The sequence below is a fragment of the Scyliorhinus torazame genome, chromosome 1, assembly GCF_047496885.1.
Source record: "Scyliorhinus torazame isolate Kashiwa2021f chromosome 1, sScyTor2.1, whole genome shotgun sequence".
NCBI lineage: Eukaryota > Metazoa > Chordata > Chondrichthyes > Carcharhiniformes > Scyliorhinidae > Scyliorhinus > Scyliorhinus torazame.
In genome coordinates, this window is record NC_092707.1 from 343,983,493 (window position 1) to 344,010,788 (window position 27,296).

General features: G+C 53.7%; 1 protein-coding gene across 2 annotated transcripts in view; it reads left to right on the forward strand.

Moving 5' to 3' along the window:
* The window catches only part of kcnh1a (potassium voltage-gated channel, subfamily H (eag-related), member 1a), a 520,535-nt gene that overhangs the window by 166,171 nt on the left and 327,068 nt on the right, over positions 1-27,296 (forward strand). The window lies entirely within an intron of this gene.

The following is a 27,296-nucleotide window of genomic DNA, read 5'->3' on the forward strand; positions in this document are numbered from 1 at the left end:
GGCAGTGGCACTTAGGTGCCAGCCTGGCATTGTCAAGGTGCCCAGGTGGTACTGGTGCCAGGTTGGTACTGCCAAGCTGGCATTTTTTGTGTGTTGCCGATTGGGCTGGGGGTGCCCTGTGCGGGTGCTGACAAAGCGGGGCGGGAGGTGGTAGGGACCCTCCCACAGTACGTTAGTGCTTGGCCGGGGGATTGCGCTGGGGGCCTCAGAGATCGGGACACCATTTAAAAATGGAGTCCTGGGGCGTCATTCTCCGCCGGCGGGAGTCTCCGTTTTGCCGGCGCCCGGGGGTTTCCCGATGGCGTGGGGCTGCCCCACAATGGGAAACCCCATTGACCGGCCGGTGTTACGGAGACTCCCGCCGGCCGGTCGGGGCAGAAATGTGGCGGGGCGGGTAGGAGAATTTCGCCCCTGATCTCTCACTATACTGAGGAGTTCTGCTGAGCAGTGCTCCACGGTGTAGAAAACAGGACTATGTACGGCCTCAGGCCAGTTCCACGCTCAGGCCCCTTATTTAACGCGAGTGACGTTTTATAGCCATGTGTTTCTCGGCGCTAAGAGCGCGGGAAACACGCGGCTAAACATGCTTGCTATGGGACTTTGTTCCATTTAGTTAAATCGCACCCAGCGTCTGGGAAGGGAGTTGGCCTTTTTCTAGTAAGCTTGTGTATGAGTCTACATATATGGTTCCATGAGTAGTGGAGGTGCACCTCGAGTACAAGTGAACCATCTCTGCATCCTTTCATTTACTTCTTTATCCTCCAAAATGCTCAAACATCAAGGGAATGTCGATAGTACATTTTGTACAGGCTATCTGAGCACAGGTTAATTTCCTACAATAGCTGGAATGGTTTAGGCTGGCATCAAAGAACAACAGAAAACTACCGTTCAAGTTTGAGGCCCAGCAAAGTGGCTCACTTCCACATCTCATGTATGCCTGTTTCGTGCCACTGGAACAGATTCAGTTAGGCGGAAAGTCTGCCTTATGATTTAAACCTATAATTTACTTACTTATGAAGGAGTGCATCCTATGAAGTGTGCACAATGGTTTGCCAACAATGAGACAGTCTTCCGCCAGATGAGAATTAATGACTCAATCAGTGCAGGTACAGAAGCCAAAGAGAACAATCTGTTTTCTTACCATTTCAGAAAATGTCTTTTATTGGAGTAGCTTTAAGCATTCTAAGGCTGAAAAAATGGGGGAAATGATTCAGGAGAATGTATCCTGTTAAAAATACTTACAGGTCACAGACAAATTATTTTGGTTATACTGACTGGAGTATGTGAGAGGTTTGCATCAAACCGCTTGGTCATTGGAGAGACATGCTGATTACTTAAACCATGGGCAATATTTCTGTAAATTTTCTTCCACTCCCGGGTAAATGAAACCATGCTCATCTGGTTTTTATTTTGTTGTTTTGGGATCATGGACTTTTTAAAAAAACACCTTCTGAAGCTCACACCACTAATGCTGGGGAGGCGGTGGCTTCGGGGTATTGTTGCTGGATAGTTATCCAGATACTCAGGGTAATGCTCTGGGGACCCGGATTCAAATCCCACCATGGCAGATGGTGAAATTTGAATTCAATAAAAATCTGGAATTAAAAATCTAATACCATTGTCAATGTCGTAAAAACCCATCTGGCTCACTAATGTCCTTTAGGGAAGGAAATCTGCTGTCCTGGTCTGACTGGCCTGCATGTGACTCCAGATCCACAGCAATGTGGTTGACTCTTAAATTTGCCACTCAGTTCGATGGCAATTAGGACGAGCAACAAATGTTGGCCTTGCCTGCGATGTCCACATCCCATGAAAAAATAAAGAGAAAAATATATGCAAAAGAGACGGGAAAGGAGGTTGTCAAATTGTAATGGCACACTCTTTGACACTTTGTATGTTTGTCAAGGCAATAGGTCTACGTAATATGTTCATTTCCAAATGTGCAGGCTATAATCAACTGTTTGCACATTGAGATACTGGTGCTTATAATTCCGTACCATGCACACAGCATCAATACTTAACAGCTGAGATCTTTGGACTACGAATGATTTTCATCCTCAGTTATTTACCTATGCCAGCATTAATTGAATGGAGAAATTAACTACAAGTATGAGTTGACATCCGGTTGCTGCTATGCTGAGCTAAGTCGCACGTTCGGCAGCTCCCGCCAGAAACTGACTTTTGGGCTCTTTTGAGGGGCCCCAGCGGCATTTGTTCGACGGTTCTCAGTGTGGGAAGGTGACAGTACGATTTCCCCGGCACTGTATGGATTGGACCAGGAGTGGAGCGGTGAAAAAAGTAATTCTGGTGCAGCGAAAAGTGCGAGGGAGGAAAGCCAAGATGGTGGCGTGTGGAGACCAGGCAGCGTGGGCGCAGTGGGCGCAAGAGCAGCAGGAGTTTCTCAAGCGCTGCTTCATGGAATTGAAAGCAGAGCTGCTGGAGCCGATGAAGGCTTCGATCGACAAGCTGGTTGAGACCCAGAAGGCCCAAGGGGCGGCGATCCGGGAGGTGCGGCAGAAGGCCTCGGAGAACGAGGACGAGATATTGGGCCTGGCGGTGAAGGTGGAGGCTCAAGAAGCGCTGCATAAGAAATGGCAGGAGAAGTTCGAGGACATGGAGAATCGGTCGAGGAGGAAGAATCTGCGGATTATGGGTCTCCCGGAGGGAGTGGAGGGGTCGGATGCTGGAGCATATGTGGTCATGATGCTGAACACGTGATGGGCGCAGGTGCCTTCCCGAGGCCCCTGGAGCTGGAAGGGGCCCACCGAGTCCTGGCGAGGAGACCCAAGTCTAACGAGCCGCCGCGGGCAGTATTGGTGCGGTTCCACCGCTTGGTGGACAGGGAGTGTGTCCTAAGATGGACAAAAAAGGAGCGGAGCAGCAGGTGGGAGAATGCAGAGGTCCGTATATACCAGGACTGGAGCGCGGAGGTGGCCAAGAAGAGGGCCGGGTACAATCGGGCTTAGGCGGTTCTGCATCGGAAGGGGGTGAAATTCGGGATGCTGCAGCCAGCGCGACAGTGGGTCACGTTTAAGGACCGGCACCATTACTTTGAGACGCCGGAGGAGGCGTGGACCTTTATTCAGGTCGAAAAGTTGGACACGGACTGAGGGTCGGTTTTGAGGGGAGGTCGCGGGGGGCTATTGTGGTTATTGTGCTTTGGGGCATGTTGGGGGATGTTCTGTTCTGTTCTGTATTGTTTCCTTGGGTGCTGGGTGGGGTAGGGTGAATTGGTTCGAAGGGGGGGCTTTGTGAGAGTGTGGGTGTTGATGATTGGAAGGACGGAGCCCCGTTGGGGGGAGGGGAGATGGGAGGCCCGAGGTGGGGGAGCTGGGATTAGGCCGCAAAAGGGAGATGCGCCAGAGAGGGCGGGGCCGGTCTGATGGAAAGCGCGGGCTTTTTCCCGCGCTAGAGAAGGAAGGGAGCAGGGCCGGGGGGGAAGGGCGGTGTTGGAGAGGAGCGCCCGCTGATGGACAGGAGGGGGGGAGACTACCACACTGGGGGGTCGATGGAGTGGCGGGAGTGGCCGGGGTCAGCAGGAGTCAGCTGACTTACGGGAGTGCTATGAGGGGAGCAACGCAGCTAGGGGGGGACCTAGCTGGGGGGGCGGGAGAGGGGAACTGGTTTGCTGCTGCATTGGCCATGGTGAGCTGGAGCTCGGAGAGAGAGTCGGGGCGAGGGTCTGCTGCTGGGGGGAATGGAGAGTGCGGGAGGCGCGGGCACGTGGTTGGCCTAGAAAAGGGGATGGCTAATGGGCAAGGGGGGGGGAAGCCCCCTGATCCGGCTGATAACTTGGAATGTGATAGGCCTGAACGGGCCGCTCAAGAGGGCCCGTGTGTTCGCGCACCTGAAGGCAGATGTGGTTATGCTCCAGAAGACGCATTTGAGGGTGGCAGATCAGGTTAGGCTGAGAAAGGGGTGGGTAGGGCAGGTTTTCCACTCTGGGTTGGATGCAAAGAATCAAGGGGTGGCGCTTTTGGTGGGGAAGCAGGTGTCGTTTGAGGCACTGAACATCGTGGCAGACAATGGAGGTAGGTATGTGATGGTGAGTGGTAAATTGCAGGGGGTGGCGGTGGTATTAGTGAATGTATATGCCCCGAATTGGGACGATGCCGGATTTATGCGGCGCATATTGGGCCAGATTCCGGACCTGGAGGCAGGGAGCTTGATAATGGGGGGGGACTTCAACACGGTACTGGATCCAGCATTGGACCGCTCCAGGGGTTTATGGACCAGATGGGAGGAGTGGACCCATGGAGGTTTGTCAGGCCGGGGGCCAGGGAATTTTCTTTTTTTTCCCATGTCCATAAAGCCTACTCCCGGATAAACTTCTTCGTTATGAACAGGGCACTAATTCCGAGGGTGGAGTATTCGGCCATAACCATCTCAGACCATGGCCAGCATTGGGTGGAGCTGGAGCTAGGGGAGGAGAGGGACCAGCGCCCGCTGTGGCGCCTGGATGTGGGCTTGCTGGCGGATGAGGAGGTGAGCGGACGGATCCGGGGGTGTATTGAAAGCTATCTAGAGGCTAACAAAAATGGGGAGGTGCAGGTGGGGGTGGTCTGGGAGGCGCTGAAGGCGGTGATTAGGGGAGTGCTAATCTCCACTAGGGCCCACACGGAGAAGAAGGAGAGGAGAGAGAGGGAGAGATTGGTGGGGGAGATTTTATTGGTGGATAGGAGGTATGCACAGGTCCCCGAGGAGGGACTACTCAAGGAGCGACGAAGCCTCCAGGCCCAGTTCGACCTGTTGACCACCAAGAGGTGCAGTGGAGGAAAGCGCAAGGGGCGGTGTATGAGTACGGGGAGAAGGCTAGCCGGATGTTGGCACACCAGCTTCGGAAGCGGGAGGCAGCGAGGGAGATTGGGGGAGTTAGGGATAAAGGGGGGAACACGGTGCGGAGTGCGGTGGGAATAAATGGGGTATTTAGAGACTTTTATGAGGGGCTGTATAGGTCTGAGCCCCCGACAGAGGAAGGGGGGATGCGTCAATTTTTGGATCGACTGAGGTTCCTGAGGGTGGAGGAGGAGCAAGTGGCTGGGCTTGGGCACCGGTAGGGCTGGAGGAGCTGACTAAGGGGCTGGGGAGTATGCAGGCGGGGAAGGCACCGGGGCAGATGGGTTCGCGGTGGAATTCTACCGGAAGAACATGGACCTGCTGGGCCCTCTATTAGTGAGGACTTTCAATGAGGTGTGAGAGGGTGGGCCCTACCCCCGACGATGTCCAGGGACGATGAAGCGGGACAAGGACCCATTACAGTGTGGGTCGTATAGGCCAATCTCTCTCCTCAATGTGGACGTGAAGCTGTTAGCGAAGGTGTTGGCTACCAGAATGTCCCGGGGGTGATTCACGAGGAGCAGACGTGTTTTGTTAAGGGAAGGCAGCTGAATACCAATGTGCGGAGGCTCCTTAACGTAATCATGATGCCTGCAGTGGAGGGGGAGGCAGAGATAGTGGAGGGGGAGGCGGAGATAGTGGCGGCGATGGACGCAGAGAAGGCCATCGATAGGGTGGAGTGTGGGTACCTCTGGGAAGTGTTGGGGAGGTTTGGATTCGGGGAGGAGTTCATTAGTTGGGTTAGGCTACTTTACGAAGCCCTGGTGGCGAGTGTGGTCACGAATCGGAGGAGGTCGGAATACTTTCGGCTGTACCGGGGGATGAGGCAGGGGTGCCCCCTATCCCCCTTGCTATTTGCATTGGCAATTGAGCCTTTGGCTATGGCTCTAAGGGAGTCCAGGAACTGGAGGGGGCAGGTCCGGGGGGGGGGGGGGGGGTGGTGGTAAGGGGGGGGGGGGGGGGGGGGGGGGGGAGGAACACCGGGTTTTGTTGTATGCCGATGACCTGTTACTGTATATGGCGGACCCAGTGGGGTGGATGCCGGAGGTGATGCGGATCCTCAGGGAGTTTGGGGACTTTTCCGGGTATAAGCTCAACGTGGGGAAGAGTGAGCTCTTCGTGGTGCACCCAGGGGACCAGGGAAGGGGGATAGACAAGCTTCCACTGAAGAGGGCGGAAAGGAGTTTTCGGTATCTGGGGATCCAGGTGGCCAGGAGCTGGGGGGCTCTACACAAGCTCAACTTGACGAGGCTGGTGGAGCAGATGGAGGAGGAGTTTAAAAGGTGGGATATGCTGCCACTCTCCCTGACAGGTAGGGTACAATCGGTGAAGATGACTGCTCCCGAGGTTCCTTTTTATATTCCAGTGCCTCCCCATTCTGATCCCTAAGGCCTTTTTTAAGCGGGTCAGTAGGAGCATCATGGGATTCGTGTCGGCGAAAAAGACCCCAAGGGTGAGAAGGGTGTTTCTGGAGCGGAGTAGGGACAGAGGAGGGTTAGCGTTACCTAATCTGTGTGTGTATTACTGGGCTGCCAATGTGGCGATGATACGCAAGTGGGTAATGGAAGGGGAGGGGGCGGCGTGGTAGAGGCTGGAGATGGCGTCCTGTGTGGGTACGAGTCTGGGAGCGCTGGTGACAGCACCGCTGCCGCTCCCGCCGACTAGGTACAACACGCCTCCGAAAAATACACTACAGCTCCGCCTTCAACACCATAATCACAGCCAAGCTCATATCAAAGCTCCAAAACCTAGGACTTGGCTCCCCACTCTGCAACTGGATCCTCGATTTTCTGACCAACAGACCACAATCAGTAAGAATGAACAACAACACCTCCTCCACAATAGTACTAAACACCGGCGCCCCGCAAGGCTGCGTACTTAGCCCCCTACCCTACTCCCTGTACACACATGACTGCGTGGCAAAACTTGGTTCCAACTCCATCTACGAGTTTGCTGACGATACAACCATAGTGGGCCGGATCTCGAATAACTACGAGTCCGAATACAGGAGGGAGATAGAGAATCTAGTGGAGTGGTGTAGTGACAACAATCTCTCCCTCAATGCCAGCAAAACTAAAAAGCTGGTAATTGACTTCAGGAAGCAAAGTACTGTATACACCCCTGTCAGCATCAACGGGGCCGAGGTGGAGATGGTTAGCAGTTTCAAATTCCTAGGGGTGCACATCTCCAAAAATCTGTCCTGGTCCACCCACGTCGACGCTACCACCAAGAAAACACAACAGCGCCTATACTTCCTCAGGAAACTAAGGAAATTTGGCATGTCCACATTAACCCTTACCAACCTTTACAGATGCATCATAGAAAGCATCCTATCGGGCTGCATCACAGCCTGGTATGGCAACTGCTCGGCCCAGGACCGCAAGAAACTTCAGAGAGTCGTGAACACCGCCCAGTCCATCACACGAACCTGCCTCCCATCCATTGACTCCATCTACACAACCCGCTGCCTGGGGAAAGCGGGCAGCATAATCAAAGATCCCTCCCACCCGGCTTACTCACTCTTCCAACTTCTTCCATCAGGCAGGAGATACAGAAGTCTGAGAACACGCACGAACAGACTCAAAAACAGCTTCTTCCCCACTGTCACCAGACTCCTAAATGACCCTCTTCTGGACTGACCTCATTAACACTACACCCTGTATGCTTCATCCGATGCCAGTGCTTATGTAGTTACATTGTATACGTTGTGTTGCCCTATTATGTATTTTCTTTTCTTCTCATGTACTTAATGATCTGTTGAGCTGCTCGCAGAAAAATACTTTTCACTGTACCTCGGTACACGTGACAATAAACAAATCCAATCCAATCTGAGTCCGGTGGTGGCGGCGACTTTGAAAGTTTGAGGGCAGTGGAGGCGCCACGGGTGAGGTAGAGGTTTCGGTTTGGTACCCGATCCGGGAGAAACATCGGTTCGTCCCGGGGAGAATGGATGGAGGGTTCCTGAGCTGGCACAGGGAAGGAATTAGAAGGATGGGGGACCTGTTTTTAGATGGGACTTTTGCGAGCCTTGGGGCGCTGGAGGAAAAATTCGGGCTTACCCTGGAAATGCCTTCAGGTACATGCAGGTAAGGGCGTTTGTAAGATGGCAGGTGAGGGAGTTCCCGCTGCTTCCAGCACTCAGGATCCAGGATAGGATGCTCTCGGGGGGGGGGGGGGGGGGGGGTGGGTTGGAGAGGGCAGGGTCTCGGCGATCTACCAGGAAATGCAGGAGGAGGAGCAGACCTCAGTGGAGGAGCTAAAGGGTAAATAAGAGGAGGAGCTTGGGGAGAAGATAGACGAGGGTACGTGGGCGGACGCCCTGGGTAACGTTAATTCTTCCTCCTCTTGCGCCAGGCTTAGCCTGATACAATTTAAGGTTCTTCACAGAGCGCAGATGACAGGGGCAAGGCTGAGCAGGTTCTTTGGGGTGGAAGACAGGTGTGGGAGGTGCTCGGGGAGCCCAGCAAATCATACCCATATGTTCTGGGCGTGCCCGGCGCTGGATGGGTTCTGGAGGGGTATTGCGAGGATGATGTCTAAGGTGGTGAACACCCAGGTTAAGCCGAGCTGGGAGTTAGCACTATTTGGGGTATCGGACGAGCCGGGAGTGCAGGGGGCGAAAGAGGCCGGTACTCTGGCCTTTGCGTCCCTGGTAGCCCGGCGGAGGATTCTGCTACAGTGGAAGGAGGCGAGGCCCCCGAGCGTGGAAGCCTGGATCAGCGACATAGCAGGGTTCATTAAATTGTAGAGGGTAAAATTTGCCTTGAGAGGGTCTGTGCAAGGATTCTTCAGGCGGTAGCAACCGTTCCTAGACTTTCTAGCGGGGCGTTAGGAGGTGGTCAGCAGCAGCAGCAACCCAGGGGGTGGGGGAGGAGTACTTTGTGTTTTCTACTGTGTTTATTATTGCTTAATGGGGGGTTTGTATATTGTGGAATTCGTGATGTAGTTGTAAGATGTTAATTTATGTGTTCTTTGTTTTTCTTTTTTCTGTAAGGGGGGGGGTTTGTTGAAAATATGTACAAATTTGAATAAAAATATTTCTAAAAAAAATACAAGTATGAGTTAGAAGGGGTGGAAGTAAAATCGTAGTTTGAAACTGTAGTTACCACAACTAGATAAAACTAAAGAGGGATTCCAACATGTATTTAATTGTCCGTTATTGAGCTGTTTATTTGGTCAGTTGTAATGAAGAGGAAGATGTACTAATGGTGTCTATTTGCATAACTCAATGTAAACGATGATGTTGGACTGGGGTGGGCACAGTAAGAAGTCTCACAACACCAGGTTAAAGTCCAACAGGTTTGTTTGGAATGATTAGCTTTCGGAGCACTGCTCCTTCATCAGGTGAGTGAACGTTCATAATAATAATTATTATTATTATTATCATTAAGTACAGAAATCAGTGGGTGGAATTTTCCATTCTGGAGACACATGGAGTGGGGGGTGGGGTGTGAAAGTCAGCATGATTCATGCTGGGCAGCGGGGTGGATTTTCGCACCCGCATTCTGCTTTTCAGCTCATTAATTATGCATCAACGGAGAGCTCGGTGAATCTTGTGACGGGTTTTGCAGTGATTTGTCCATCCTGCTGTTACTTCATGGGGTCATAGGTACCGATGCCTTATTTAAACGACATCTGCACAGATATTCTCTCACTGCAGGCCAGTGTGAATATTTACATTACCATGGTGACCAAATGTAATAAACCCTCGGCTCCACGATTTAGCGAGGCCTCCCGAGGGTTTCTCCTCTCGGCTGTCTCCTCCAGAGAAGGCGGGAGATCGTCTTACAGAGGGTTGGAAGCAGGGGGCGTCCTGCCTGACTATACCAGCCTTGGAGAAGGTCACCATGGTCAGCGCCTATGCCTCATAAAAGGACTGTCCCGTAGTGCAGGAAATGAATGAATGATCTGATGCACTCAACAAGCTACATGAACCTTCTACTCACTCCAAACTCACACTCTCATAAGGGCATCAGGTTTTCTAATGCTTAGAGTCCACAGGGATGCCTCACATTACCAGTGGATGGGACATTGGCATTGCATCTCTGTCAGCCACTTTATGACTACCATGTCATGTAAGATCCTACATAAAAGGCATCTTAATCTCTTACTAAGTAGGACACAGCATACACAACTGGCATGCATGCTTCTGAAATGCTCTTCATCCCGAGTGCTAGCATCCAATTATGCAGGACAAGATTGTCCACATTCGCTGGGAGAGAGCCAAGACTGGAGAAGGGATGCGTAGAATTCCGGACACTCTCCTCCCACGAGGAGCAAACATCAGAGTTGGCTTGGGAGGACAAAAAGCGCTCCTGCGGGGAAGGCATGATGGGCCTTCCCCAAACAGGTCAGTGAGGGTCCATCCAGTGTACTTTGGCTACATGTGGAGAATGACTGTGATCTGTAGTGCAGGAGCGTTCCTAGTTAACCACTAACTATCTCCTATCTATATCCCAATCACCAGTCTGAAAAGGCACAGGAGGAGTTCCAACAAGTGCCTCAGCCCCAGCCCCAACAGCACCTCAGATGAGGAGGCAGAGGAAGCATCAGTTGGAAGATCTATTGCTGTATTCACCTGCACCTTCTACCAGTGCAGATACATGCACCTTGATGGGTCCGAGCTCCAGAGTAGGCTTGGGTGTCACAATCTGGTGATCCACTCACGGGCATGTGTCCACAGCAGGAAGTGACAACCAATATCTGATACTCTAAGAGCTGCTGGATACCAGTTCATGCAGTGTCAGAGTCTGATGACAAACCTCTGCAAATTGGCCCTGAGAGAAATGTTGGAAACGCAAAGACAGGCAGGGGAAAACTAGACAGTCAGAGGTTGTCACCAGACTGGAATGAAGAATGGAGGAGTTCGTCCACATTCTGTCTGATGTTGTGACTCCAGTATGCTAGAGCATTGAAGTCTCCATTGGAAGGGTGGTAGCTGCCTTGGAGACCCAGGTCCAGCAGTTTCTGCTGGATTTGTGCTCAGACCTGCTCAGCTTTGCTTTATCTATGGGTGTGTTCCAGCAGTGGTTAGACAAGAGGGAAACAGGGCATCTCGACCTCCCTCAGGTGCTCCTTCTCCTCAAGGAGTCAAGGAAGGCCCTCGGGTATCCAAAGGGAGGAAGAGCACCAGCCAGACACCCTGTGGGCATCCACACAAAACTATCCAAATCCTCTCTTCTTGTGACTCCATCACCCCAGCAGGTCAGGCTGAAGAGCATGCACCTGCCCCAGAGCAGGGGAGCCTGAGCAGATCGGGCCTCCAGGTTGGGGCCTCCAGAGGACACCCACTAAAGTCATCTCAGACAAGAGGGCATAGCTGTTTCAGACTGTCTCCACCCCTGCTGTAGATGTTGAGGATGCACCTGGACATGGTGGTAGAATTAGGAAAATTAAGCAGTTTTAAATCTGCACTATTGTAAATATATTCTGTATTTATCCCTTGCCAAGTCTCAGATATTGAACGGACTATCAATATGTTGCAAGGTCATGCATTAATTTAAGGGTGCAACATGAACTAATTATCTCCTGTCTTGTCCTTGCTTTCATTGAGTATAACTTAATCTCCTCAGTGAATTACCTTTATTTCCACATCAGTGACATGAACAGAGTCACTTACTGTATGAAATTGATGGCTGGACAAGACAGATGTAACCCTTGCATCTTAGGCAGCCACTATGTGACCTCATGAGAATTGTTCAGTAAGATTATCCCAATACTATCGCACTAAAGATGCGGATGTTACAAAGTATTTGTCGCAAAGTTGCAGTCTTTTTACCCAAAATCACTTTGCAAAGGAGTTTTTTTTATGACTGAGGTTTTGATCAAAGTAGTATTCATTGTCAAACAGCATAGTCTTTCATGCCTCCCTGCAAAGTAAATTTGTCTCCACTTTTAAAGCTGAACCTTATTCCTTTCTTAATCCACACAATCTCTGTGCGTGACACTGAATGATGGATGTTGGTTCTACTAGGTGACATTTGAAATGAGTGTGTGTTGTCAGAGGTGTGTGCTCATCCTGATGAACCCATCCACTTACATGTGAGAATCACAGTTTGCTCCTGAATGACTGTCTAGAGATGCTTCATAGAATCCTGAAGTTACAGAACACAAATCAATATGTAATTAATGGCATGACTGTGCACTTATTGACTTAGGGCTCCTGGAAATTATTGGACTTTGTGAGATGGACAATGTCGAGGAATGTAATGGTATAAAAGTGATGCTCTGGCACATCTCTTAAGCGCTCAGCAGTATTGATGAAGGGAGTAAGTTATCATTGACTGCTGTGTCAGAACTGCCTGGGCCACGTCTCCCAAATATCAAGGGAATGCAGGACGTAAACTGGGCAAGCTTGCAACGAATGCAGGGTCATGCGTATTTGTAAGGATCTGCAGGCAAAAAAGTTTAGTGCGGCAATAAATCTCAGAGCAACCAGCATTGGATGCCCTCCAGGTTAGTGCAGCGTTGGTTTCTCATGGGGAATGTGACAAATATGAGCTACCACATCCAGGCACAGGCACAGGCAAAGACATATTTTGCTCATCTCAATGTGTCTTCCATCAACCCTTGATTGTGGCTACTCTCCATTGGCATCTGGGTCTTCCAGGCTCTTGTTCTCAGAGCGACGGTCTTCGCTGAGCTGTGCCAATTTTTATCCCTCTCCCCTTCATTCTAATCAAATCTATCTATCAAGAAGGCAGCGTTTACTGCAGCCTGCATTCTCCAATATTCCTTAACAGTGAAGGGTACAATTGAGTAATCAATGGTAGTTCCTGTTGAATGGTCTTCTATATACTTTTTTTAAAATTTAGAGTGCCCAATTCATTTTTTCCAATTAAGGGGCAATTTAGCGTGACCAATTCACCTACCCTGCACATAGATACATAGAAGACAGGAGCAGGAGGAGGCCTTTTGGCCCTTTGAGCCTGCTCCGCCATTTATCACGATCATGGCTGATCATCCAACTCAATAGCCTAATCCTGCTTTCTCCCCATAGCCCTTGATCCCATTCTCGTCAAGTGCTATCTCTAGCCTCCTCTTGAATATATTCAATGATTTAGCATCAACTACTTCCTGTGTAAATGAATTCCACAGGCTCACCACTCTTTGGGTGAAGAAATGTCTCCTCATCTCTGTCCGAAATGGTTTACCCTGAATCCTCAGACTGTGACCCCTGGTTCTGGACACACCCATCATTGGTAACACCTTCCCTGCATCTACCCTGTCTAGTCCTGTTAGAATTTTATAAGTCTCTATGAGATCCCCCCTCATTCTTCTGAACTGCAGGGTGAACAATCATAACCTAGTCAATCTCTCCTCATAAGACAGTCCCGCCATCCCTGGAATCAGTCTGGTAAACCTTCGCTGCACTCCCTCGAGAGCAAGAACATCCTTCCTCAGAGAAGGAGACTACAACTGCACACAATATCCTCGGTGTGGTCTCACCAAGGCCCCGTATAACTGCAGCAACACATCCTTGCTTCTGTACTCGAAACCTCTTGCAATGAAGGCCAAACTACCATTAACCTTCTTTACCGCCTGCTGCACCTGCATGCTTACCTTCAGAGAATGGTGCACAAGGACACCCAGGTCCTGCTGCACACTCTCCTCTCCCAATTTACAACCATTCAGGCAGTAATCTGCCTTCCTGTTTTTGCTTCCAAAGCGAATAACCTCACACTTATCCAAATTATACTGCATCTGCCATTGATTTGCCCACTCGCCCAGCCTGTCCAGATCATGCTGTAGGATCCCTGCATCCTCATCACAGTTCACCCTCCCATCCAACTTGGTATCATCTGCAAACTTTGAGATGTTACATTTTGTTCCCTCATCCAAATCATTAATATATATTGTGAATAGTTGGGGTACCAGCACCGATCCCTGTGGCACCCCACTAGTTACTGCCTGCCAATTTGAAAAGGACCTATTAATCCCTCCTCTTTGTTTCCTCTCTGCCAACCAGTTTTCTATCCACCTCAATACACTTTCCCCATCTTTGAGTTGTGAGGGCGAAACCCACGCAAACATGGAGAGAATGTGCAAACTCCACATGGACAGTGACCAGGGGCAAGGATCGAACCTGGGACCTCGACGCCGTAAGGCAGCATTGCTAACCACTGCGTCATCGTGCTGCCCCTGTCTTCTTCCACATACAATGCAGGAATACAGTCTGCACATTGCATTCCAAAGCCACCCTCTGCAGGATGATATCCCTCTGGAGGATGACATGTAGCTAAACATTCCCCTCAGACATGACTGCACATTCATAACAAGGAGCTTAAGTAGGGTCAAAAGACCAAGTTCCAGGATCCACAGTCAGCCTTGTGGTGGTTGTCCTCCAGTGGCCTTGACAATAACGATCGATACCTAATCCTGGCAATTGTCTCCTGACTGCAAGCACAGTGTCTTAAATGTCATGACCAGTGCACTGGAACACCAGGGCCTGTCGGGCCACTGCTGCCTCTCCACAGCAAATTGTAGATATTGATTTTTGGACCCTACATTCATTCCGAAATATCTCAGTAAGGATCAGATGCACATGTACCGCAACACCCAAATGTAATGGATTGTTGTTGAATGTGCACCAAGCTCATTCATTGTGCATTACATCTTAAGTCCAGAACTCAGCTGAGCTATACTCCCCATGGTTTGAGCAGGATAGTTATAGGGACCCTTTCAATCAGACAAGATTTGCTGTGCTGAATTCTTCTTACATGCCCTGAGACTTTTGTCCAGCTTGTTTTCCGAATGTCATCACTATGAAGTGAGATCGAAAATGGTGCCGCTGAACTTCGTCTGGGTGACAAGATTCCAAGCTCCCGCTATCATCCACTAAGCTCCTCTCATCCTCCTCTATATTCAGCACATCCTAGTTCTTCTCACTATCACTATCAGCCTCCCCCTATTACCCTTGAATCCATCATTATCCATATGGAAATGCCTGTTCTCCCTGCACCTTTAACGTTGATTCAACCACGCCTTCCCCTTCTCAAGGCCACAGGCAACCTGACTTTCTGGGAATCCACCCCCATGAGACCATCCAAAACCACTTTCCAGCTACCAACTTACAGGATACAGATGACTCCCCTGACCATGACTGTGCCATCTGCCCACAGTACAATAATTCCTAACTGCAAAACAAAGTCCTTGGGTGACTGACCACACCCTGCACATCATACGATGCATGACTGTCACTTCAGAGAGGGGCCTTCCACCCGCACAAAACCAGGACCAAGATAGGCATGCCATACAGAGCCCTCGAACATGGTTAATATAGCTCCTGAGCAGACTCTTCAATCTGCCCGAAGGGTGGTCTCAGCCCCAATCTCTTCAATCTGCCCCACAGGGTGGTCTCAGCCCCAGGAAAGTCTCTTCAATCTGCCCGACAGGGTGGTCTCAGCCCCAGGACAATCTCCTCAATCTGCCCGACAGGGTGGTCTCAGCCCCTATCTCTTCAATCTGCCCGACAGGGTGGTCTCAGCCCCAATCTCTTCAATCTGCCTGACAGGGTGGTCTCAGCCCCAGGAAAATCTCTTCAATCTGCCCGACAGGGTGGTCTCAGCCCCAATCTCTTCAATCTGCCCGACAGGGTGGTCTCAGCCCCAGGACAATCTCTTCAATCTGCCCGACAGGGTGGTCTCAGCCCCAGGACAGACTCTTCAATCTGCCCGACAGGGTGGTCTCAGCCCCAATCTCTTCAATCTGCCCGACAGGGTGGTCTCAGCCCCAATCTCTTCAATCTGCCCAACAGGGTGGTCTCCGTCCCAATCTCTTCAATCTGTCCGACAGGGTGGTCTCAGCCCCAATCTCTTCAATCTGCCCGACAGGGTGGTCTCAGCCCCAATCTCCTCAATCTGCCCGACAGGGTGCTCTCAGCCCCAATCTCTTGAATCTGCCCGACAGGGTGGTCTCAGCCCCAGGACAGTCTCTTCAATCTGCCCGACAGGGTGGTCTCAGCCCCAATCTCTTCAATCTGCCCGACAGGGAGGTCTCAGCCCCAATCTCTTCAATCTGCCCGACAGGGTGGTCTCAGCCCCAGGACAGTCTCTTCAATCTGCCCGACAGGGTGGTCTCAGCCCCAATCTCTTCAATCTGCCCGACAGGGTGGTCTCAGCCCCAATCTCTTCAATCTGCCCGACAGGGTGGTCTCCGCCCAATCTCTTCAATCTGCCCGGCAGGGTGGTCTCAGCCCCAATCTCTTCAATCTGCCCAACAGGGTGGTCTCAGCCCCAATCTCTTCAATCTGCCCCACAGGGTGGTCTCAGTCCCAATCTCCTCAATCTGCCCCACAGGGTGGTCTCAGCCCCAGGACAATCTCTTCAATCTGCCCGACAGGGTGGTCTCAGCCCCAATCTCTTCAATCTGCCTGACAGGGTGGTCTCAGCCCAGGACAGTCTCTTCAATCTGCCCGACAGGGTGGTCTCAGCCCCAGGACAATCTCTTCAATCTGCCTGACAGGGTGGTCTCAGCCCAGGACAGTCTCTTCAATCTGCCCGACAGGGTGGTCTCAGCCCCAGGACAATCTCTTCAATCTGCCCAACAGGGTGGTCTCAGCCCCAGGACAATCTCTTCAATCTGCCCGACAGGGTGGTCTCAGCCCCAATCTCTTCAATCTGCCCGACAGGGTGGTCTCAGCCCCAGGACAATCTCTTCAATCTGCCCGACAGGGTGGTCTCCATCCCAATCTCTTCAATCTGCCCGACAGGGTGGTCTCCGTCCCAATCTCTTCAATCTGCCCGACAGGGTGGTCTCAGCCCCAGGACAATCTCTTCAATCTGCCCCACAGGGTGGTCTCAGCCCCAATCTCTTCAATCTGCCCGACAGGGTGGTCTCAGCCCCAATCTCTTCAATCTGCTCGACAGGGTGGTCTCAGCCCCAATCTCTTCAATCTGCCCGACAGGGTGGTCTCAGCCCCAGGACAATCTCTTCAATCTGCCCGACAGGGTGGTCTCCGCCCCAATCTCTTCAATCTGCCCGACAGGGTGGTCTCAGCCCCAATCTCTTCAATCTGCCCGACAGGGTGGTCTCAGCCCCAATCTCTTCAATCTGCCCCACAGGGTGGTCTCAGCCCAGGACAGTCTCTTCAATCTGCCCGACAGGGTGGTCTCAGCCCCAATCTCTTCAATCTGCCCGACAGGGTGGTCTCAGCCCAGGACAGTCTCTTCAATCTGCCCGACAGGGTGGTCTCAGCCCCAATCTCTTCAATCTGCCCAACAGGGTGGTCTCAGCCCCAGGACAGTCTCTTCAATCTGCCCGACAGGGTGGTCTCAGCCCCAATCTCTTCAATCTGCCCGACAGGGTGGTCTCAGCCCCAGGACAATCTCTTCAATCTGCCCGACAGGGTGGTCTCAGCCCCAATCTCTTCAATCTGCCCGACAGGGTGGTCTCAGCCCCAATCTCTTCAATCTGCCGGACAGGGTGGTCTCAGTCCCAATCTCTTCAATCTGCCCGACAGGGTGGTCTCAGTCCCAATCTCTTCAATCTGCCCGACAGGGTGGTCTCAGCCCCAATCTCTTCAATCTGCCCCACAGGGTGGTCTCAGCCCCAATCTCTTCAATCTGCCCGACAGGGTGGTCTCAGCCCCAGGACAATCTCTTCAATCTGCCCGACAGGGTGGTCTCCGCCCCAATCTCTTCAATCTGCCCGACAGGGTGGTCTCAGCCCCAGGACAGTCTCTTCAATCTGCCCGACAGGGTGGTCTCCGCCCCAATCTCTTCAATCTGCCCGACAGGGTGGTCTCAGCCCCAATCTCTTCAATCTGCCCGACAGGGTGGTCTCAGCCCCAATCTCCTCAATCTGCCCACAGGGTGGTCTCAGCCCCAGGACAGTCTCTTCAATCTGCCCGACAGGGTGGTCTCAGCCCCAATCACTTCAATCTGCCCGACAGAGTGGTCTCAGCCGCAATATCTTCAATCTGCCCAACAGGGTGGTCTCAGCCCCAATCTCTTCAATCTGCCCGACAGGGTGGTCTCAGCCCCAATCTCTTCAATCTGCCCCACAGGGTGGTCTCAGCCCCAATCTCTTCAATCTGCCCGACAGGGTGGTCTCAGCCCCAGGACAATCTCTTCAATCTGCCCGACAGGGTGATCTCCGCCCCAATCTCTTCAATCTGCCCGACAGGGTGGTCTCAGCCCCAGGACAGTCTCTTCAATCTGCCCGACAGGGTGGTCTCCGCCCCAATCTCTTCAATCTGCCCGACAGGGTGGTCTCAGCCCCAATCTCTTCAATCTGCCCGACAGGGTGGTCTCAGCCCCAATCTCCTCAATCTGCCCACAGGGTGGTCTCAGCCCCAGGACAGTCTCTTCAATCTGCCCGACAGGGTGGTCTCAGCCCCAATCACTTCAATCTGCCCGACAGAGTGGTCTCAGCCGCAATATCTTCAATCTGCCCAACAGGGTGGTCTCAGCCCCAATCTCTTCAATCTGCCCGACAGGGTGGTCTCAGCCCCAATCTCTTCAATCTGCCCCACAGGGTGGTCTCAGCCCCAATCTCTTCAATCTGCCCGACAGAGTGGTCTCAGCCGCAATATCTTCAATCTGCCCAACAGGGTGGTCTCAGCCCCAATCTCTTCAATCTGCCCGACAGGGTGGTCTCAGCCCCAATACTTCAATCTGCCCCACAGGGTGGTCTCAGCCCCAATCTCTTCAATCTGCCCCACAGGGTGGTCTCAGCCGCAATATCTTCAATCTGCCCAACAGGGTGGTCTCAGCCCCAATCTCTTCAATCTGCCCAACAGGGTGGTCTCAGCCCCAGGACAGTCTCTTCAATCTGCCCGACAGGGTGGTCTCAGCCCCTATCTCTTCAATCTGCCCAACAGGGTGGTCTCAGCCCCAATCTCTTCAATCTGCCCGACAGGGTGGTCTCAGCCCCAATCTCTTCAATCTGCCTGGCAGGGTGGTCTCAGCCCCAATCTCTTCAATCTGCCCGACAGGTTGGTCTCAGTCCCAATCTCCTCAATCTGCCCGACAGGGTGGTCTCAGGCCCAATCTCTTCAATCTGCCCAACAGGGTGGTCTCAGCCCCAGGACTGTCTCTTCAATCTGCCCGACAGGGTGGTCTCAGCCCCAATCTCTTCAATCTGCCCGACAGGGTGGTCTCAGCCCCAGGACAGTCTCTTCAATCTGCCCGGCAGGGTGGTCTCCGCCCAATCTCTTCAATCTGCCCGGCAGGGTGGTCTCAGCCCCAATCTCTTCAATCTGCCCGACAGGGTGGTCTCAGCCCCAATCTCTTCAATCTGCCCCACAGGGTGGTCTCAGTCCCAATCTCCTCAATCTGCCCGACAGGGTGGTCTCAGCCCCAATCTCTTCAATCTGCCCGACAGGGTGGTCTCAGCCCCAGGACAATCTCCTCAATCTGCCCGACAGGGTGGTCTCAGCCCCAGGACAATCTCTTCAATCTGCCCGACAGGGTGGTCTCAGCCCCAATCTCTTCAATCTGCCTGACAGGGTGGTCTCAGCCCAGGACAGTCTCTTCAATCTGCCCCACAGGGTGGTCTCAGCCCCAGGACAATCTCTTCAATCTGCCTGACAGGGTGGTCTCAGCCCAGGACAGTCTCTTCAATCTGCCCGACAGGGTGGTCTCAGCCCCAGGACAATCTCGTCAATCTGCCCAACAGGGTGGTCTCAGCCCCAGGACAATCTCTTCAATCTGCCCGACAGGGTGGTCTCAGCCCCAATCTCTTCAATCTGCCCGACAGGGTGGTCTCAGCCCCAGGACAATCTCTTCAATCTGCCCGACAGGGTGGTCTCAGCCCCAGGACAATCTCTTCAATCTGCCCGACAGGGTGGTCTCCGCCCCAATCTCTTCAATCTGCCCGACAGGGTGGTCTCAGCCCCAATCTCTTCAATCTGCCCGACAGGGTGGTCTCAGTCCCAATCTCCTCAATCTGCCCCACAGGGTGGTCTCAGCCCCAATCTCTTCAATCTGCCCGACAGGGTGGTCTCAGTCCCAATCTCTTCAATCTGCCCAACAGGGTGGTCTCAGCCCCAATCTCTTCAATCTCCCCAACAGGGTGGTCTCAGCCCCAATCTCTTAAATCTGCCCGACAGGGTGGTCTCAGCCCCAATCTCTTCAATCTGCCCGACAGGGTGGTCTCAGCCCAGGACAGTCTCTTCAATCTGCCCGACAGGGTGGTCTCAGCCCCAATCTCTTCAATCTGCCCGACAGGGTGGTCTCAGCCCAGGACAGTCTCTTCAATCTGCCCGACAGGGTGGTCTCAGCCCCAATCTCTTCAATCTGCCCAACAGGGTGGTCTCAGCCCCAGGACAGTCTCTTCAATCTGCCCGACAGGGTGGTCTCAGCCCCAATCTCTTCAATCTGCCCGACAGGGTGGTCTCAGCCCCAGGACAATCTCTTCAATCTGCTCGACAGGGTGGTCTCCGTCCCAATCTCTTCAATCTGCCCGACAGGGTGGTCTCAGCCCCAATCTCTTCAATCTGCCCGACAGGGTGGTCTCCGCCCCTATCTCTTCAATCTGCCCGGCAGGGTGGTCTCAGCCCCAATCTCTTCAATCTGCCCGACAGGGTGGTCTCCGTCCCAATCTCTTCAATCTGCTCGACAGGGTGGTCTCAGTCCCAATCTCTTCAATCTGCCCGACAGGGTGGTCTCAGCCCCAGGACAATCTCTTCAATCTGCCCCACAGGGTGGTCTCCGCCCCAATCTCTTCAATCTGCCCGACAGGGTGGTCTCAGCCCCAATCTCTTCAATCTGCCCGGCAGGGTGGTCTCCGCCCCAATCTCTTCAATCTGCCCGACAGGGTGGTCTCAGCCCCAATCTCTTCAATCTGCCCGACAGGGTGGTCTCAGCCCCAATCTCTTCAATCTGCCCGACAGGGTGGTCTCAGCCCCAATCTCCTCAATCTGCCCACAGGGTGGTCTCAGCCCCAGGACAGTCTCTTCAATCTGCCCGACAGGGTGGTCTCAGCCCCAATCACTTCAATCTGCCCGACAGAGTGGTCTCAGCCGCAATATCTTCAATCTGCCCAACAGGGTGGTCTCAGCCCCAATCTCTTCAATCTGCCCGACAGGGTGGTCTCAGCCCCAATCTCTTCAATCTGCCCCACAGGGTGGTCTCAGCCCCAATCTCTTCAATCTGCCCGACAGAGTGGTCTCAGCCGCAATATCTTCAATCTGCCCAACAGGGTGGTCTCAGCCCCAATCTCTTCAATCTGCCCGACAGGGTGGTCTCAGCCCCAATCTCTTCAATCTGCCCCACAGGGTGGTCTCAGCCCCAATCTCTTCAATCTGCCCCACAGGGTGGTCTCAGCCGCAATATCTTCAATCTGCCCAACAGGGTGGTCTCAGCCCCAATCTCTTCAATCTGCCCAACAGGGTGGTCTCAGCCCCAGGACAGTCTCTTCAATCTGCCCGACAGGGTGGTCTCAGCCCCTATCTCTTCAATCTGCCCAACAGGGTGGTCTCAGCCCCAATCTCTTCAATCTGCCCGACAGGGTGGTCTCAGCCCCAGGTCAATCTCTTCAATCTGCCCGACAGGGTGGTCTCAGCCCCAGGACAGTCTCTTCAATCTGCCCGACAGGGTGGTCTCAGCCCCAATCTCTTCAATCTGCCCGGCAGGGTGGTCTCAGTCCCAATCTCTTCAATCTGCTCGACAGGGTGGTCTCAGCCCCAATCTCTTCAATCTGCCCGGCAGGGTGGTCTCCGCCCCAATCTCTTCAATCTGCCCAACAGGGTGGTCTCAGCCCCAATCTCTTCAATCTGCCCGACAGGGTGGTCTCCGTCCCAGTCTCTTCAATCTGCCCGACAGGGTGGTCTCAGCCCCAATCTCTTCAATCTGCCCGACAGGGTGGTCTCAGCCCCAATCTCTTCAATCTGCCCGACAGGGTGGTCTCCGTCCCAATCTCTTCAATCTGCCCGACAGGGTGGTCTCAGCCCCAATCTCTTCAATCTGCCCGACAGGGTGGTCTCAGCCCCAATCTCTTCAATCTGCCCGACAGGGTGGTCTCCGTCCCAATCTCTTCAATCTGCCCGACAGGGTGGTCTCAGCTCCAGGACAATCTCTTCAATCTGCCCGACAGGGAGGTCTCAGCCCCAATCTCTTCAATCTGCCCCACAGGGTGGTCTCAGCCCCAATCTCTTCAATCTGCCCGACAGGGTGGTCTCAGCCCCAATCTCTTCAATCTGCCCGACAGGGTGGTCTCAGCCCCAGGACAATCTCTTCAATCTGCCCGACAGGGTGGTCTCAGCCCCAATCTCTTCAATCTGCCCGACAGGGTGGTCTCAGCCCCAATCTCTTCAATCTGCCCGACAGGGTGGTCTCAGCCCCAGGACAATCTCTTCAATCTGCCCGACAGGGTGGTCTCAGCCCCAATCTCTTCAATCTGCCCGACAGGGTGGTCTCAGCCCCAATCTCTTCAATCTGCCCGACAGGGTGGTCTCAGCCCCAGGACAGTCTCTTCAATCTGCCCGACAGGGTGGTCTCAGCCCCAATCTCTTCAATCTGCCCGACAGGGTGGTCTCAGCCCCAATCTCTTCAATCTGCCCGACAGGGTGGTCTCAGCCCCAATCTCTTCAATCTGCCCGACAGGGTGGTCTCCGTCCCAATCTCTTCAATCTGCCCGACAGGGTGGTCTCAGCCCCAATCTCTTCAATCTGCCCGACAGGGTGGTCTCAGCCCCAATCTCTTCAATCTGCCCGACAGGGTGGTCTCAGCCCCAGGACAATCTCTTCAATCTGCCCGACAGGGTGGTCTCAGCCCCAATCTCTTCAATCTGCCCGACAGGGTGGTCTCAGCCCCAATCTCTTCAATCTGCCCGACAGGGTGGTCTCAGCCCCAATCTCTTCAATCTGCCCGACAGGGTGGTCTCAGCCCCAATCTCTTCAATCTGCCCGACAGGGTGGTCTCAGCACCAATCTCTTCAATCTGCCCGACAGGGTGGTCTCAGCCCCAATCTCTTCAATCTGCCCGACAGGGTGGTCTCAGCCCCAATCTCTTCAATCTGCCCGACAGGGTGGTCTCAGCCCCAATCTCTTCAATCTGCCCGACAGGGTGGTCTCAGCCCCAATCTCTTCAATCTGCCCAACAGGGTGGTCTCCGCCCCAATCTCTTCAATCTGCCCAACAGGGTGGTCTCAGCCCCAATCTCTTCAATCTGCCCAACAGGGTGGTCTCAGCCCAGGACAATCTCTTCAATCTGCCTGACAGGGTGGTCTCAGCCCCAATCTCTTCAATCTGCCCGACAGGGTGGTCTCAGCCCTAATCTCTTCAATCTGCCCAACAGGGTGGTCTCAGCCCCAATCTCTTCAATCTGCCCGACAGGGTGGTCTCAGCCCCAATCTCTTCAATCTGCCCGACAGGGTGGTCTCAGCCCCAGGACAGACTCTTCAATCTGCCCGACAGGGTGGTCTCAGCCCCAATCTCTTCAATCTGCCCGACAGGGTGGTCTCAGCCCCAGGACAGACTCTTCAATCTGCCCGACAGGGTGGTCTCAGTCCCAATCTCTTCAATCTCCCCAACAGGGTGGTCTCAGCCCCAATCTCTTCAATCTGCCCAACAGGGTGGTCTCAGCCCCAGGACAATCTCTTCAATCTGCCCGACAGGGTGGTCTCAGCCCCAGGACAGACTCTTCAATCTGCCCGACAGGGTGGTCTCAGTCCCAATCTCTTCAATCTCCCCAACAGGGTGGTCTCAGCCCCAATCTCTTCAATCTGCCCGACAGGGTGGTCTCAGCCCCAATCTCTTCAATCTGCCCGACAGGGTGGTCTCAGCCCCAATCTCTTCAATCTGCCCAACAGGGTGGTCTCAGCCCCAGGACAATCTCTTCAATCTGCCCTGCAGGGTGGTCTCAGTCCCAATCTCTTCAATCTCCCCAACAGGGTGGTCTCAGCCCCAATCTCTTCAATCTGCCCGACAGGGTGGTCTCAGCCCCAATCTCTACAATCTGCCCGACAGGGTGGTCTCAGCCCCAATCTCTTCAATCTGCCCAACAGGGTGGTCTCAGCCCCAATCTCTTCAATCTGCCCGACAGGGTGGTCTCAGCCCCAATCTCTTCAATCTGCCCAACAGGGTGGTCTCAGCCCCAATCTCTTCAATCTGCCCAACAGGGTGGTCTCAGCCCAGGACAATCTCTTCAATCTGCCCCACAGGGTGGTCTCAGTCCCAATCTCCTCAATCTGCCCCACAGGGTGGTCTCAGCCCCAATCTCTTCAATCTGCCCAACAGGGTGGTCTCAGCCCCAATCTCTTCAATCTGCCCGACAGGGTGGTCTCAGCCCCAATCTCTTCAATCTGCCCAACAGGGTGGTCTCAGCCCAGGACAATCTCTTCAATCTGCCCCACAGGGTGGTCTCAGTCCCAATCTCCTCAATCTGCCCCACAGGGTGGTCTCAGCCCTAATCTCTTCAATCTGCCCGACAGGGTGGTCTCAGCCCCAATCTCTTCAATCTGCCCGACCGGGTGGTCTCAGCCCCAGGACAATCTCTTCAATCTGCCCGACAGGGTGGTCTCAGCCCCAATCTCTTCAATCTGCCCGACAGGGTGGTCTCAGTCCCAATCTCTTCAATCTGCCCGACAGGGTGGTCTCAGCCCCTATCTCTTCAATCTGCCCGACAGGGTGGTTTCAGCCCCAATCTCTTCAATCTGCCCAACAGGGTGGTCTCAGCCCCAATCTCTTCAATCTGCCCCACAGGGTGGTCTCAGCCCCAGGACAATCTCTTCAATCTGCCCGACAGGGTGGTCTCAGCCCCAATCTCTTCAATCTGCCCAACAGGGTGGTCTCAGCCCCAGGACAATCTCTTCAATCTGCCCGACAGGGTGGTCTCAGCCCCAATCTCTTCAATCTGCCCGACAGGGTGGTCTCAGTCCCAATCTCTTCAATCTGCCCGACAGGGTGGTCTCAGCCCCAATCTCTACAATCTGCCCGACAGGGTGGTCTCAGCCCCAATCTCTTCAATCTGCCCAACAGGGTGGTCTCAGCCCCAATCTCTTCAATCTGCCCGACAGGGTGGTCTCAGCCCCAATCTCTTCAATCTGCCCAACAGGGTGGTCTCAGCCCCAATCTCTTCAATCTGCCCGACAGGGTGGTCTCAGCCCCAATCTCTTCAATCTGCCCGACAGGGTGCTCTCAGCCCCAATCTCTTCAATCTGCCCAACAGGGTGGTCTCAGCCCCAATCTCTTCAATCTGCCCGACAGGGTGGTCTCAGCCCCAATCTCTTCAATCTGCCCAACAGGATGGTCTCAGTCCCAATCTCTTCAATCTGCCCGACAGGGTGGTCTCAGCCCCAATCTCTTCAATCTGCCCAACAGGGTGGTCTCAGTCCCAATCTCCTCAATCTGCCCCACAGGGTGGTCTCAGCCCCAATCTCTTCAATCTGCCCGACAGGGTGGTCTCAGCCCTAATCTCTTCAATCTGCCCGACAGGGTGGTCTCAGTCCCAATCTCTTCAATCTCCCCAACAGGGTGGCCTCAGCCCCAGGACACTCTCTTCAATCTGCCCGACAGGGTGGTCTCAGCCCCAGGACAGACTCTTCAATCTGCCCGACAGGGTGGTCTCAGCCCCTATCTCTTCAATCTGCCCGACAGGGTGGTCTCAGCCCCAGGAAAGTCTCTTCAATCTGCCCGACAGGGTGGTCTCAGCCCCAATCTCTACAATCTGCCCGACAGGGTGGTCTCAGCCCCAATCTCTTCAATCTGCCCCACAGGGTGGTCTCAGCCCCAATCTCTTCAATCTGCCCGACAGGGTGGTCTCAGCCCCAGGACAATCTCTTCAATCTGCCCGACAGGGTGGTCTCAGCCCCAGGACAGACTCTTCAATCTGCCCCACAGGGTGGTCTCAGTCCCAATCTCTTCAATCTGCCCCACAGGGTGGTCTCAGCCCCAATCTCTTCAATCTGCCCGACAGGGTGGTCTCAGCCCCAGGACAATCTCTTCAATCTGCCCGACAGGGTGGTCTCAGCCCCAGGACAGACTCTTCAATCTGCCCGACAGGGTGGTCTCAGCCCCTATCTCTTCAATCTGCCCGACAGGGTGGTCTCAGCCCCAGGAAAGTCTCTTCAATCTGCCCGACAGGGTGGTCTCAGCCCCAATCTCTTCAATCTGCCCGACAGGGTGGTCTCAACCGCAATATCTTCAATTTGCCCAACAGGGTGGTCTCAGCCCCAGGAAAGTCTCTTCAATCTGCCCAACAGGGTGGTCTCAGCCCCAGGACAATCTCTTCAATCTGCCCGACAGGGTGGTCTCAGCCCCTATCTCTTCAATCTGCCCGACAGGGTGGTCTCAGCCCCAATCTCTTCAATCTGCCCGACAGGGTGGTCTCAGCCCCAGGACAGACTCTTCAATCTGCCCGACAGGGTGGTCTCAGCCCCAATCTCTTCAATCTGCCCGACAGGGTGGTCTCAGTCCCAATCTCTTCAATCTGCCCAACAGGGTGGTCTCAGCCCCAATCTCTTCAATCTGCCCGACAGGGTGGTCTCCGCCCCAGGACAGTCTCTTCAATCTGCCCGACAGGGTGGCCTCAGCCCAGGACAGACTCTTCAATCTGCCCCACAGGGTGGTCTCAGCCCCTATCTCTTCAATCTGCCCGACAGGGTGGTCTCAGCCCCAGGAAAGTCTCTTCAATCTGCCCGACAGGGTGGTCTCAGCCCCAATCTCTACAATCTGCCCGACAGGGTGGTCTCAGCCCCAATCTCTTCAATCTGCCCGACAGGGTGGTCTCAACCGCAATATCTTCAATTTGCCCAACAGGGTGGTCTCAGCCCCAGGAAAGTCTCTTCAATCTGCCCAACAGGGTGGTCTCAGCCCCAGGACAATCTCTTCAATCTGCCCGACAGGGTGGTCTCAGCCCTTATCTCTTCAATCTGCCCGACAGGGTGGTCTCAGCCCCAATCTCTTCAATCTGCCCGACAGGGTGGTCTCAGCCCCAGGACAGACTCTTCAATCTGCCCGACAGGGTGGTCTCAGCCCCAATCTCTTCAATCTGCCCGACAGGGTGGTCTCAGCCCCAATCTCTTCAATCTGCCCGACAGGGTGGTCTCAGTCCCAATCTCTTCAATCTGCCCAACAGGGTGGTCTCAGCCCCAATCTCTTCAATCTGCCCAACAGGGTGGTCTCAGCCCCAATCTCTTCAATCTGCCCAACAGGGTGGTCTCAGCCCCAATCTCTTCAATCTGCCCGACAGGGTGGTCTCCGCCCCAGGACAGTCTCTTCAATCTGCCCGACAGGGTGGTCTCAGTCCCAATCTCCTAAATCTGCCCGACAGGGTGGTCTCAGTCCCAGGACAGACTCTTCAATCTGCCCGACAGGGTGGTCTCAGCCCCAATCTCTTCAATCTGCCCCACAGGGTGGTCTCAGCCCCAGGACAATCTGTTCAATCTGCCCGACAGGGTGGTCTCAGCCCCAATCTCTTCAATCTGCCCGACAGGGTGGTCTCAGCCCCAGGACAATCTGTTCAATCTGCCCGACAGGGTGGTCTCAGCCCCAATCTCTTCAATCTGCCCGACAGGGT